The following is a 12,551-nucleotide window of genomic DNA, read 5'->3' as shown; positions in this document are numbered from 1 at the left end:
AAGGAAAAGATCCATGGGTCGACAAGACGAATAAGCGTCTCATTACAAAATACTAATCACTGAAATAGATACATTGAAATACACATACATTACTCGCCTGTATAGAACACCAGCCACAAGAAATATATATTTTTTAGTTTCTTTTTTATGCGTGGTTAGCTAAGTAACCTAAACATATGACCACCAACAGAACCTGATGTACCGCTCCCTGTCCATTGTCCAGTCTCAGCTTCCTTCGCCTGGATGGTACTTGCCTGATTTACTATTGTATGTTCTTGTATGCTGTAACTCTTTTCATTTTAATGTTACTTTACCCTATGACCCACGTTACCTATGAAACCTACGTGGTACTACTTCTATGTAATTATTTAAACAAATTGTCTTTATTATTTATTTGTAATTTCTGCTACCAGTCACTTTTATTTTTATTTGTTTTATGTTTAATCTAACATAATACAACGCGTTTCGAACATATTATTTTCATCATGAGGCATTTATACATATATACATATAGAGAAATGTTACTTAAAAATAAATTGTCTTTAACTAAATTAATCTAGAACTTTTAGTCCATTGTCTTCGATTTATGGCCATCCACTGCCCCGCCCCCCCTCCCCCCCTCCCCAAATGCCACGCCAGCCACTACCGTAACGAACAATGACAAAAAGTCCTATGTTAATTTAGTTTAATACAATTTGTTTTTAAGTAACACTTCTCTGTGTGTATCTATGTACGTATGTATAAAGACCTAATTATGAACAGAACATGTTCGAAATGCGTTGTATTATGTTAGATTAAACATAAAAATAATAGAGACCGGTAGCAGAAATTAGTAATAAATAATTATACCACACAGTCACGGTTCACAAACGTAGCCACTACGGCCGAAAATAATCGTCTTTTTCCCACGGGGTCACTTACTGCCCATGAAATTATGGTTATGTTTCTGGAATTCTCTCTACATATGTTACTATCTTTAGATTTTATTTAATTTCTGTCATTTTTCAATTTCCTTTGATGTTTGTAAGTTTAGGTTACTTAGCTAACCATGTATAAAAAACAAGTAATTAACAAATTTTTATTTCTTGTGCCCAATGCATACAGGTGATTAATATATGTGTGGTTTAATGCATCTATTTCATTCATAGATGTTTTGTTGTAAAACGCTTATTCGTCGTGTCGCCCAGTGCATTGGTCCCTTCCGCCTTTACCAGGCACTCCCCTATTCGCTCCCCTCCCCTCCAACACGAGGTGTGATTTGTGTCTAATACAGTTGTTCATTTGTGGTTTTCATATGAAGTACATTTTATTTGCAACTATACACAAGCTCTGTGTCGTATCTTTGACATTTTCATTGGATTATAATAACCGTATTCAGCTCTTAAGTATTAATGCTCACCAGTACTACCACCTGGTTGCCTAGTTGTGTTACTGAACGGCGCAACTACCATAATGATTCAGTTTCGTATTATCTTATGGATAAGACAGATGGCTCCATACATATGTATGACGTATACAGCCAAAACCTGGTATGTTTTCACATTGTTCTTTCATATGTTTCCTGTTTGTATTTAGTATTCAGTAGGCACTATTAAGCACTATGTTTTATTTGTGGCTTTTTACGATTTTTTTCAGATTGATCTGATGTTAATGTACAAATCGAAACGAGTAATTAAAGAATGCAGTCAACACACAATCTGTGACTTCCACGTATTTTTATAGCATCCATTATAGCACTGATACAACCTTCGAATCATAATTAATTGTGGCGATGCTGGCTACGTTTAGCTGCAAGTGATAACAATGAAAATATTGTGACTGAAGACGTCCAACCCATAAGACAGCTAATAGAAGTACTGCCTCTAGTATCAGGGACGAAGCAGGAAATGAAAACTTGATATGCCGTGATCATCGTTGTCGCATTGCTATAGAAAATGGAGCATGTTTCGAAAATTAAATATAAAAATTATCATCTGGCGGAAATAATACTAGTAACAATATGATAACACATTATACGAGAAAAACTGTATTAATATATTCAGTCAAGGGTTTATAAAACTATCTGTGGTGTGTGTCGCCGGGAACAGGACAAAAATGAAAATGTTTAATAAACATATACACTCAAGCTACTATAACCAGTTCACTTTTAGTAGGCATCTTAGAAATAATAAAATAATATGTATTCTGTTGGAAACGTTAAGAACTTTGTTCTTCGTAGAGTAGCTAAAGAGCATGTTGTCGTTATGTTATTTGTTGCAAGGCTACTGTGGAGTCTGTTAAGCTAATAAGTTTCAGAGCTTGTGTGTATAATATTTACAAATAATAAAGACGCTGATATATATCTCAGTTCAGGAAAGCTGTTTTGTACATGGTAACGCATCAGTCAGTAATTTCAGAACTGCGCGATAATGTTTGGACAACTAAATAAAGTGTTATGTTTGGAGTGTAACTGACAGCCGTCATTCTGACCTCCCTTCCACAATTCCTACTATTTGTCCTGTCCTGCGGGTTTAGCAGGGCAAATCATACATCTAACAAAATAAACACACAATTGTTTGCTTCACATTTTTTCTGGATACTTTGCTGGTCGATAGCAATTCATCGCAAACGCGAAGCTTGTGATTTGTATCTTGAAAGACTCAAATTGTTATCAGAAATATTTTACTCAATTTGCAGACCTTTTAATTTTACATAATTATTGGCAGTCTTTTTACGTGCTTTTCAGGCGTTTTAAGATTCCTTTAGCCCACATTGCGTCACTGGAGTACCATTTTGAGCATGTTTGTACAGAGGTGAGGTGCCCATTATACAGAGAGAGAGAGCGTCACAGATTTTTATTAATGGAAAAGTGGTTACTGAAAACATAGTTTAGTTACCTCAGAACCTTTGCGATGACCCTACAACCCTTGCCATGTGATCACTATGTCAGTTAAAACTAAATTTACGCCTCAGATTCGATATTATGTGCATATTTCACGTTCGTAAATTTGATAAATTTGAACCTCTGGATCTTGGTAATGGCTAATGATATCGAAGAAAAGTTTCTCCAGAATATCATCTTAAGAACACATGGTAAAAATTTCGACATTCCGCAACGAACAGAAATTACAGAAGTCCCCCTTCACACAAGAGATGTTTTTCGTACCCAAAAGTCATAGTTTTTCGGGTGCAATTGTACCTAACTGTTACAGCATCACATGGAACAAAACCAGTTGCGTCTTTCCCTGTGGTACGTCTGGTGCTTGGCTTTGCATTGATCTGTTTAGAAAGAACAGCTCGATTTAGTCATAGGGTCGAGCCGCGCACACCTGCTTTCGTGCCCTGCAGCCTATTCGCTGCAAATAATAACCTGTAGCTGCGATCCTGCAGTCAAATAGCCTCTGCACTGGCTAGAGTTGCGCGTTGACAAAAAAACACAGAAATACAAAATAAAAGTTAAATGAATTATTTAATATCAAGGAATTTATTCTAATGTTTGTAATTGTTTTAGAGAACACAAAATTATGTTGCATAATGTTTATTCAAGAAAGGACATCTCAAATAAATGGGAAGTCGTCCTATGATATTCAGTTGAAATACTTATAGAAAACACCTTGACCAAATGCAATAAAGTTATGTTGGCAGCATTACGAGAATGGTAGCAAAATCCCCAAACTAAATAGTCATCAAAGATACGCGAAAACTAAGACCATTTCGTGACCATAATACATGAAACATTCACCAGCTCAAAACAGTTCAGAGTTCAATATGATGACTCACAAATTAACACACTCGGTACTAAGAATAGTAACTCATACTTGGTCTATTCTCAGTTCTGTAACACAAGTAGAAAAAGTTAATCCTATACTGGAGCACAGTCAGAATTCTCCTCAGACCTCCCAAAATATAAAGTCCCTTCAGAAATTAGAATGTGGTAGCGGTCGTTCATCACCCAGAATCAATCACCTAACATATCGAATATCACTCGTCACCACAAGTAGGTCTGCCACATTATAGAACAAACGGAAAAGTGATCACAACCGCTCCCTTGAGCTCTTAATTCGAGAAGTCAGTGTCTCCACATGGCACCCACAGTGTTCTGCTACTTTCTGCATTTCCATTGGATGAAGGCCGTCCGCCCCTACTCCCCCCTCCCCCCCCCCCCCTCAAAAAAATACTTCGTTCTTAAGTTTTACAGACTCAACTTGACCACTTCCTGCACTAAATTAATATACAACAACAATATTTAAATAAAGAAATATTACAAACATTCTGTCACTTTCAGACGACACACAATAAATATAATTAAAGTTTTACCCATAAATAAATAAGCCAATATTTTTGTGCAGTGCAGTCATGTTAAATGAGAACAGATTGTTGTTAAATATTGTTTAAACAATTATTTTTGCCTGCATGTCAGAAGTGTCTTTTGACACTCTTCTTCAAAGGTGTTGTGTCACTGGATGCACCTCATTTTTCTCAGATCGCAGATGTATCCAAATTTACTTCAATATTTGACAGTGAATTATTGTACATTCTTGAAGAGCTATGAGAATCCATCCTTCATTTCTTGGAGCATTTCCTGCACAGATGCCATGTGAGTAGTAGCTGTCCAAATCCCTAGCCTTAGGATTTACCCATTTCCAGTGATGCTGATCGCCTTTGTCTTTGGACTCGCCCATACTGGTCACTTAGCCGGACCTGCTGTGGCATGCCCAGAGCCCTGGGTCCACTAGCGTTCTGCCGTACACAAATTTCAGTTCCCCTCATACCGCCTCCAGGAATCGCCCATGAACAAACAGTACTTCCAAAAGCCTCCTAAGGTCCACCCTAGACGACACTTAATGCTAAAGGACCAACCGAGTAGCTCAGTTAGCCTGGGCTGGAGGTAGTATGCAATGTCTAAATTTGCCCCTACACTGCAGGACAGCTGCAGTATGCCCTTTCTTCCAGTCGGTATACGACTGGTCGCTAGGCCAAGGGCTACCAAAGCACTTGACCCTTTATCTCTGTGATCGACACAAGCTGAGAAATGACCTCTTAGAAAATCACGTTTTCGCGTACTTCTTTTTGGAACATAGCTGTACCGTGCACTGTCGTGTGCGGATACATGTGAACTTTTTTTTCTTGCTTTGGTCTAAGGAACTTGTCCTCAATGCTTGTAAAAAATTTTTGAAACACGCTGCATATGGAAGCGCAGCACATAAAGTGAACAGCAGTCCGTGCAGCTCCCCGCGACTGGAGATCCGATTCGCCTGGGCTCCTCGGCCATGTACAGCACAGTGGAGTGGGCGGGGTGGCGGGCACGCCGCGCTCGTAGCTCGCAGCCTGACCACGTGCTGCGGCGCACCGCCGCCCACGGCCGATGTTTATCGAGCGTCCGAAACGGTTCCCAGGTAATGAGCACCGGCCGCCTGCTCCAGCTGGTTGCCGGCGTGAGGCTCCCGTCTGTACCATTTGGCGGCTCAGAACGCCCCACATGCCATTTGTTCGTCTGCATGGAAGTCGTTGCAAACGTAGGTTGCCGAATCAGTAAATACACTACTGGCCATTAAAATTGCTACACCAAGAAGAAATGCAGATGATAAACAGGTATTCATTGAACAAATATATTATACTAGAACTGACATGTGATTACATTTTCACGCAATTTGAGTGAAACCACCTCTGGCCGTAATAACGGCCTTGATACGCCTGAGCATTGAGTCAAACAGAACTTGGATGGCGTGTACGGGTACAGCCGCCCACGTAGCTTCAACACGATACCACAGTTCATCAAGAGTAGTGACTGGGGTATTGTCACGAGTTAGTTGCTCGGCCACCATTGACCAGACGGTTTCAATTAGTGAGAGGTCTGGAGAATGTGCTGGCCAGGGCAGCAGTCGAAAATTTTCTGTATCCAGAAAGGCCGGAACAGGACCTGCAACATGCGGTCGTGCATTATCCTGCTGAAATGTAGGGTTTTGCAGGGATCGAATGAAGGGCAGAGCCACGGGTCTCAACACATGTGAAATGTAACGTCCACTGTTCAAAGTGCCGTCAATGCGAACAATAAGTGACCGAGACGTGTAACCAATGGCATCCCCTTCCATCACGCCGGCGAACAATAAGTGACCGAGACGTGTAACCAATGGCATTCCCTTCCATCACGCCGGGTGATACGCCAATATGGGGATGACGAATACACGCTTCCAATGTGCGTTCACCGCGATGTCGCAAACACGGATGCTACCATCATGATGCTGTAAACAGAACCTGGATTCATCCGAAAAAATGACGTTTTGCCATTCGTGCACCCAGTTTCGTCATTGGGTACACCATCGCAGGCGCTCCTGTCTGTGTGCAGCGTCAAGGGTAACCGCAGCCATGGTCTCCGAGCTGACAGTCCATGCTGCTGCAAACGCCGTCGAATTGTTCGTGCAGTTGGTTGTTGTCTTGCAAGCAAACGTCCCCATCTGTTGACTCAGGGATCGAGACGTGGCTGCACGATCCGTTACAGCCATGCGGATAAGATGCCTGTCATCTCGGCTGCTAGTGATACGAGGCCGTTGGGATCCAGCACAGCGTTCCGTATTACCCTCCTGAACGCACCGATACCATATTCTGCTAACAGTCATTGGATCTCAACCAACGCGAGCAGCAATGTCGCGATACGATAAACTGCAATCGCAATAGACTACAATCCGACCTTTATCAGAGTCGGAAACGTGATGGTACGCATTTCTCCTCCTTATATGAGGCATCACAACAACGTTTCACCAGGCAACGCCGGTCAGCTGCTGTTTGTGTATGAGAAATCGGTTGGAAACTTTCCTCATGTCAGCACGTTGTAGGTGTCACCACTGGCGCCAACCTTGTGTGAATGCTCTGAAAAGCTAATCATTTGCGTATCACAGCATCTTCGTCTTGTCGGTTAAATTTCACGTCTGTAGGACGTCATCTTCGTGTGTAGTAATTTTAATAGCCAGTAGTGTAGTATCACCCTCGTCCCCCTTTACGCAAATTTGATGTTGTCCTCATTCATCTTTATATTTATGTTAATATTTACACCCAACATTCAGGCTGTGTTTCAGATACAACACAGTGAGGCCAGTAATGCCGAATATGGTTTTAAAATACACTGACGGAAAAAAAATCGTAACACCAAAATTGAGGTGTGTGACATAAACGGATGATGGTAGTTGTATTTCTACTTCTGAAAGAACATGTCTTCAAATTTTGCGCAAGTCGCATAAGAGTAGCGCCAGTAACGCCACTATGATTTTTAGAGTGGAACCCCTCCACGCCCACACCATCATCTTAGCCAGCACAAAAAGCCTACTGTCATCTGTGCGTAGTTGGTTAGTTTTCACTTAGTCGGGTCTCGCAGGATGTGAGTACTGCGATGTCTGCGGACTTCTGGTTATGATTAACCATGAATAAGCACTCATCTGTGGGTAGATTAGGTCGCAAGTTGAACGAAGGGTAGCAATTTGAACGGCAGAGGAAAAAAAGTGCCAAGCAAAGAGCTAGGGGAAAAAAGCCTCTGCCATACTTGGATTGTGTTGTGAGAGCAGTAGCGGTTTTCTTGCTGCCTGCAAAAGGTCATACAAGGTTAGGTTTCATTAGCATTGGGTATCATCAGACGGGTACCTTTGACGTTGTGGAGCGATGTTACTCGGCGGCTGCAGCTGGATACCTGTGTTGGCTTCTCGGGTAGCATCAGCATACTTGTAACAGTTGGGTTCCTCAACGGGTAGTGTCCAATAGGGAATATATCGGATTCACAGTGTACGATAGCTTTGGCGGTTTGTTTGTGTGCGGGCTTGTCGGCTTCCCTACTGTAACGCAGGTCGCACCAGTGTTTAAGAAGGGTAGTAGGAGTAATCCATCGAACTACAGACCTATATCATTGACGTCGGTTTGCAGTAGGGTTTTGGAGCATATACTGTATTCAAACATTATGAATCACCCGAAGGGAACGATCTATTGATGCGTAATCAGCATGGTTTCAGAAAACATCGTTCTTGTGCAACGCAGCTAGCTCTTTATTCGCACGAAGTAATGGCCGCTATCGACAGGGGATCTCAAGTTGATTCCGTATTTCTAGATTTCCGGCAAGCTTTTGACACCGTTCCTCACAAGCGACTTCTAATCAAGCTGCGGGCCTATGGGGTAGCGTCTCAGTTGTGCGACTGGATTCGTGATCTCCTGTCAGGAAGGTCGCAGTTCGCAGTAATAGACGGCAAATCATCGAGAAAAACTGAGGTGATATCAGGTGTTCCCCAGGGAAGCTTCCTGGGACCTCTGCTGTTCATGATCTATATAAATGACAATCTGAGCAGTTCTCTTAGGCTGTTCGCAGATGATGCTGTAATTTACCGTCTAGTAAGGTCATCCGAAGACCAGTATCAGTTGCAAAGCGATTCGAAAAAGATTGCTGTATGGTGTGGCAGGTGGCAGTTGACGCTAAATAACGAAAAGTGTGAGGTGATCCACATGAGTTCCAAAAGAAATCCGTTGGAATTCGATTACTCGATAAATATTACAATTCTCAAGGCTGTCAATTCAACTAAGTACCTGGGTGTAAAAATTACGCACAACTTCAGTTGGAATGACCACATAGATAATATTGTGGGGAAGGCGAGCCAAAGGTTGCCTTTCATTGGCAGGACAATTAGAAGATGCAACAAGTCCACCAAAGAGACAGCTTACACTACACTCGTTCGTCCTCTGTTAGAATATTGCTGCGCGGTGTGGGATCCTTACCAGGTGGGAATGACGGACTTCGAAAGGGTGCAAAAAAGGGCAGCTCGTTTTGTATTATCACGTAATAGGGGAGTAAGTGTGGCAGATATGATACGCGAGTTGGAATGGAAGTCATTAAAGCAAAGGCGTTTTTCGTCGCAGCGAGATCTATTTACGAAATTTCACTCACCAACTTTCTCTTCCGAATGCGAAAATATTTTGTTGAGTCCAACCTACATAGGTAGGAATGATCATAAAAATAAAATAAGAGAAATCAGAGCTCGAACAGAAAGGTTTAGGTGTTCGTTTTTCCCGCGCGCTATTCGGGAGTGGAATGGTAGGGAGATAGTATGATTGTGGTTCGATGAACCCTCTGCCAAGTACTTAAATGTGAATTGCAGAGTAATCATGTAGATGTAGAACCTGTTGATCGGCTGTGATAGCAGCCGGGATACCAGTCAGTATTGTTGTGTAGGGGATGGCCGACGTAGTCCCTTGTGAGTGTATATAAGTTCTCCAAGGGGGTTATGCCCTAGCTAGCAGTGCCTTTGGCCGCTTATGCTCCCGACTATGGTTGTGATCATTGTTTCCCAGAGTATGGATGAAAGGATTGTTCGAATATCTCGAGTTCCTGTATAGTCGCGTGGCAAGTGTTTTTGAATACTCCGTCGAGGGTTCCAAGGCGATATTCATTGTGAAGACCCCCAGAGAGGATACGAATCCGTTTTAAATACGTGCTGTAACAGCCGTGTGCGTTTGTTACCTTTGACATTGGACGTGCTGAGTAGATATTAGTCAAGAAAGCGTTTCAAAGACGCCATTATCGACATCTCACCTAGTTTGAACGAGATCGTTAATTGGGCTACGAGAAGCTGGATGTCCCTTTCGCGTTTCTGCAGAGAGACTTGGCAGGAATATAGCCACTGTACAGGGTCGTTAGCAGCAATGGTCACAGGAAAGTAAGGTCGCAAGAACAGTGGACTCCCGACGGCCACGTGACACTACCGAGAGGGAATACCATCTTGTTCGTGATATGGCTCTGGCGCATCGTGCTGCGTCTGCAGCAGCAATCTGAGCAACAGTTAGAGCGAGAGTGACACAAAGAACTGTTACAAATAGGTTACTTCAAGGACAGCTTTGAAACAGACGCCCTCTAGAGAGCGTTCCACTGACCCCGTACCATCGCCATTTGCGACTGCAGCGGTGTCAAGAGAGAGCTCATTGGAGGGAAGGATGGAGGTCTATCATGCTTTCTGATGAAAGCTGATTCTGTCTAGGTGCCAGTGATGCCCGTGTGTTGGTTAGAAGGATGCCAGCTGAGTGCCTGCAACGAACCTGTCTGCATGCTGGACTCACTAGAACTAAACCTGGAGTTATGGTCTGAGGTGCGATTTCGCATGATAGCAGGAGCATTGTCGTGCTCATCGTACGCATCCTCATTGCAGAATTGTATGTCTGTTTGTTGATTTGACCTGTTATGCTGCCGTTCGTGAACAGTATTCCCAGGGGGTGTCTTCCAACAGCATAAAATTCGCCGACATACCGCTGTTGTAACTCAGCATGCTCTGCGGAGTGTCGACATGTTGTCTTGGTCTGCTCGATCACCAGATCTGTCTACAACCTAACACATGTGGGACATCAACGGATGGCAACTTCAGCGTTTTCACCTCAATGAATTCTCTTTTCGTAACTGTATTAATTACATGTATGTACCAATTTCTTTATTTCAAGTGTATGTGTAGCAATTTCTGCTCCTAATATGGTAGTTCTAAGAGAGAAAAAATCTATGATATTTCACTATTCAAAATCCGATTATTAGTTTCGGAAAAATTACAGTACTTATGTATCGTTGTAGACGATGTTCATTTCCAACACTTGATGATTTCACAATTTGAGTGTGTATCTTGACATAAATCTTTCAATGCCCAGTTATTATTTAACAATCTTTGTACTTCAATTCCCTGTTTTACAAATTCACTCAATTTTTGAAATGCATCTTTGTTCCAATTTTCTGCCAGAAGAAAGAGGAGAACTGTTGCTGTAGTTAACTGATGAATCATCGTTAGATGTCCCGACCTTTGCTTTCATCTACATCTACATCGATACTCTGCAAATCACATTTAAGTGCCTGGCAGAGGGTTCATCGAACCAATTTCACAATTCTCTATTATTCCAATCTCGTAAAGCGCGCGGAAAGAATGAACACCTATATCTTTTCGTATGAGCTCTGATTTCCCTTCTGCCCTATGTAGGTCGGTGTCAACAAAATATTTTCGCATTCGGAGGAGGAAGTTGGTGATTGGAATTTCTTGATAAGTATCCGTCGCAACGAAAAACGCCTTTCTTTTAATGATTTCCAGCCCAAATCCTGTATCATTTCTGTGACACTCTCTCCCATATTTCGTGATAATACAAAACGTGCTGCCTTTCTTTGAACTTTTTAGATGTACTCCGTCAGTCCTACCTGTTGGTGAGCGGGTCCAACCACATGTGACTGTGTGGGACGATTACCACCCTTAAGCTAAAATTAACTCCATGCTTTGCAATTGCAAGTAGTCTCTCTGAGCTGGGTCAAGGTGGAGCGCTACTTCACCCCGACGCGACACTTCCCTACAACAAAACGAACTTCCGCATAAAACAACAATCGATTTCGTGGACAAAGCAGACAAATAACAAGTTGTAAACACTGTAATTACTTTGAAACTAATAATCCGATTTTACAGAGTGAAACGTCGTTGAATTTGTCTCTCTTGGAACTACGATACTAGCAACGGAATTTACTATAATTCAATTTGAAAAAGCGAAGTTAATACCGATACCTCTGCAGTTAATATAGACACGAAAGAAGACTGTAAATCGTTTAGTGAGAATTTTCTCACAATTCATCTCGGTGAAAATAAATTTACAATGTCATAAATGGATTCGGAAATAACTGATGTGAGTCATTCTGCATATTCGTATCTCTCTCTTCACCTATAATTTAATATATTTTCATCATTTATGGAGTTAACAATCGAAGAATTTCAGGATGTCGCTCCAGAAATTACGTGTGTTGACTGAGGGTCGAATACAAAACCTCCACGTAAACAACCTGCAGCTAGACCACCTATGCAACACTAATGCTACCGGAGTTCTCACGCTGAACTGGACAAAAGAAAAGAAACGTAATGATGTTAGGATCATTAGCATAGACAGAAGATGATGCCACCAATGAGCAACAACATTCACTGTCGAAAAGGAGTGCAAACATTCTCAGTGTCTGTGATCAGTGGATGTAATATGTGTATACTGAATGTTTGTAGTCTCATGGTCATCGGCGATCTGATGTTGCTCATAAGGCCCATCAGTGTACCCCCTGTTTTGACTCCGCGGGCATTACCTGTACTCAGTTTCGAGGTGAACAGTGTTTGCAACATTCATTCTGAGGTATAATCATGCCCTTCCGACGTATGCATATTCCTGCCGGTCGAACGGAGTCCCCGTTTGGTACCTGTGGGAAGCTTCTTCGAAACAATATCTCATACAAAATCCACATCACTACTCCAACAAAGCCAAAGGTATAGTATATTTCAATTTGGAAAGAAAAGCTTCCACTCTTATTCCATGCGTAGTCTTCACACTTGATGTACAGGCCCTCATAAGGATAGCGTACGACCGATACCAGCCAATTAATGCAGTCAGCGTACGTCACAAGCTTTTCGACAAATCCTCAACGAGTTTACTTCCTTTACTTTTTAAACCACAAAATAAACCATTTGGATTTCAGTTTTCCAATTGCGATTCTTCAATTCATTTTAATCTTTTAAAGCGACATTTTATCTGGTGGTTCTTAAGTTGTTGCAACT

The sequence above is a fragment of the Schistocerca piceifrons genome, chromosome 2 (assembly GCF_021461385.2).
Source record: "Schistocerca piceifrons isolate TAMUIC-IGC-003096 chromosome 2, iqSchPice1.1, whole genome shotgun sequence".
NCBI classification, from domain to species: Eukaryota; Metazoa; Arthropoda; class Insecta; order Orthoptera; family Acrididae; genus Schistocerca; species Schistocerca piceifrons.
Note: the sequence above shows the minus strand (reverse complement) of the source record.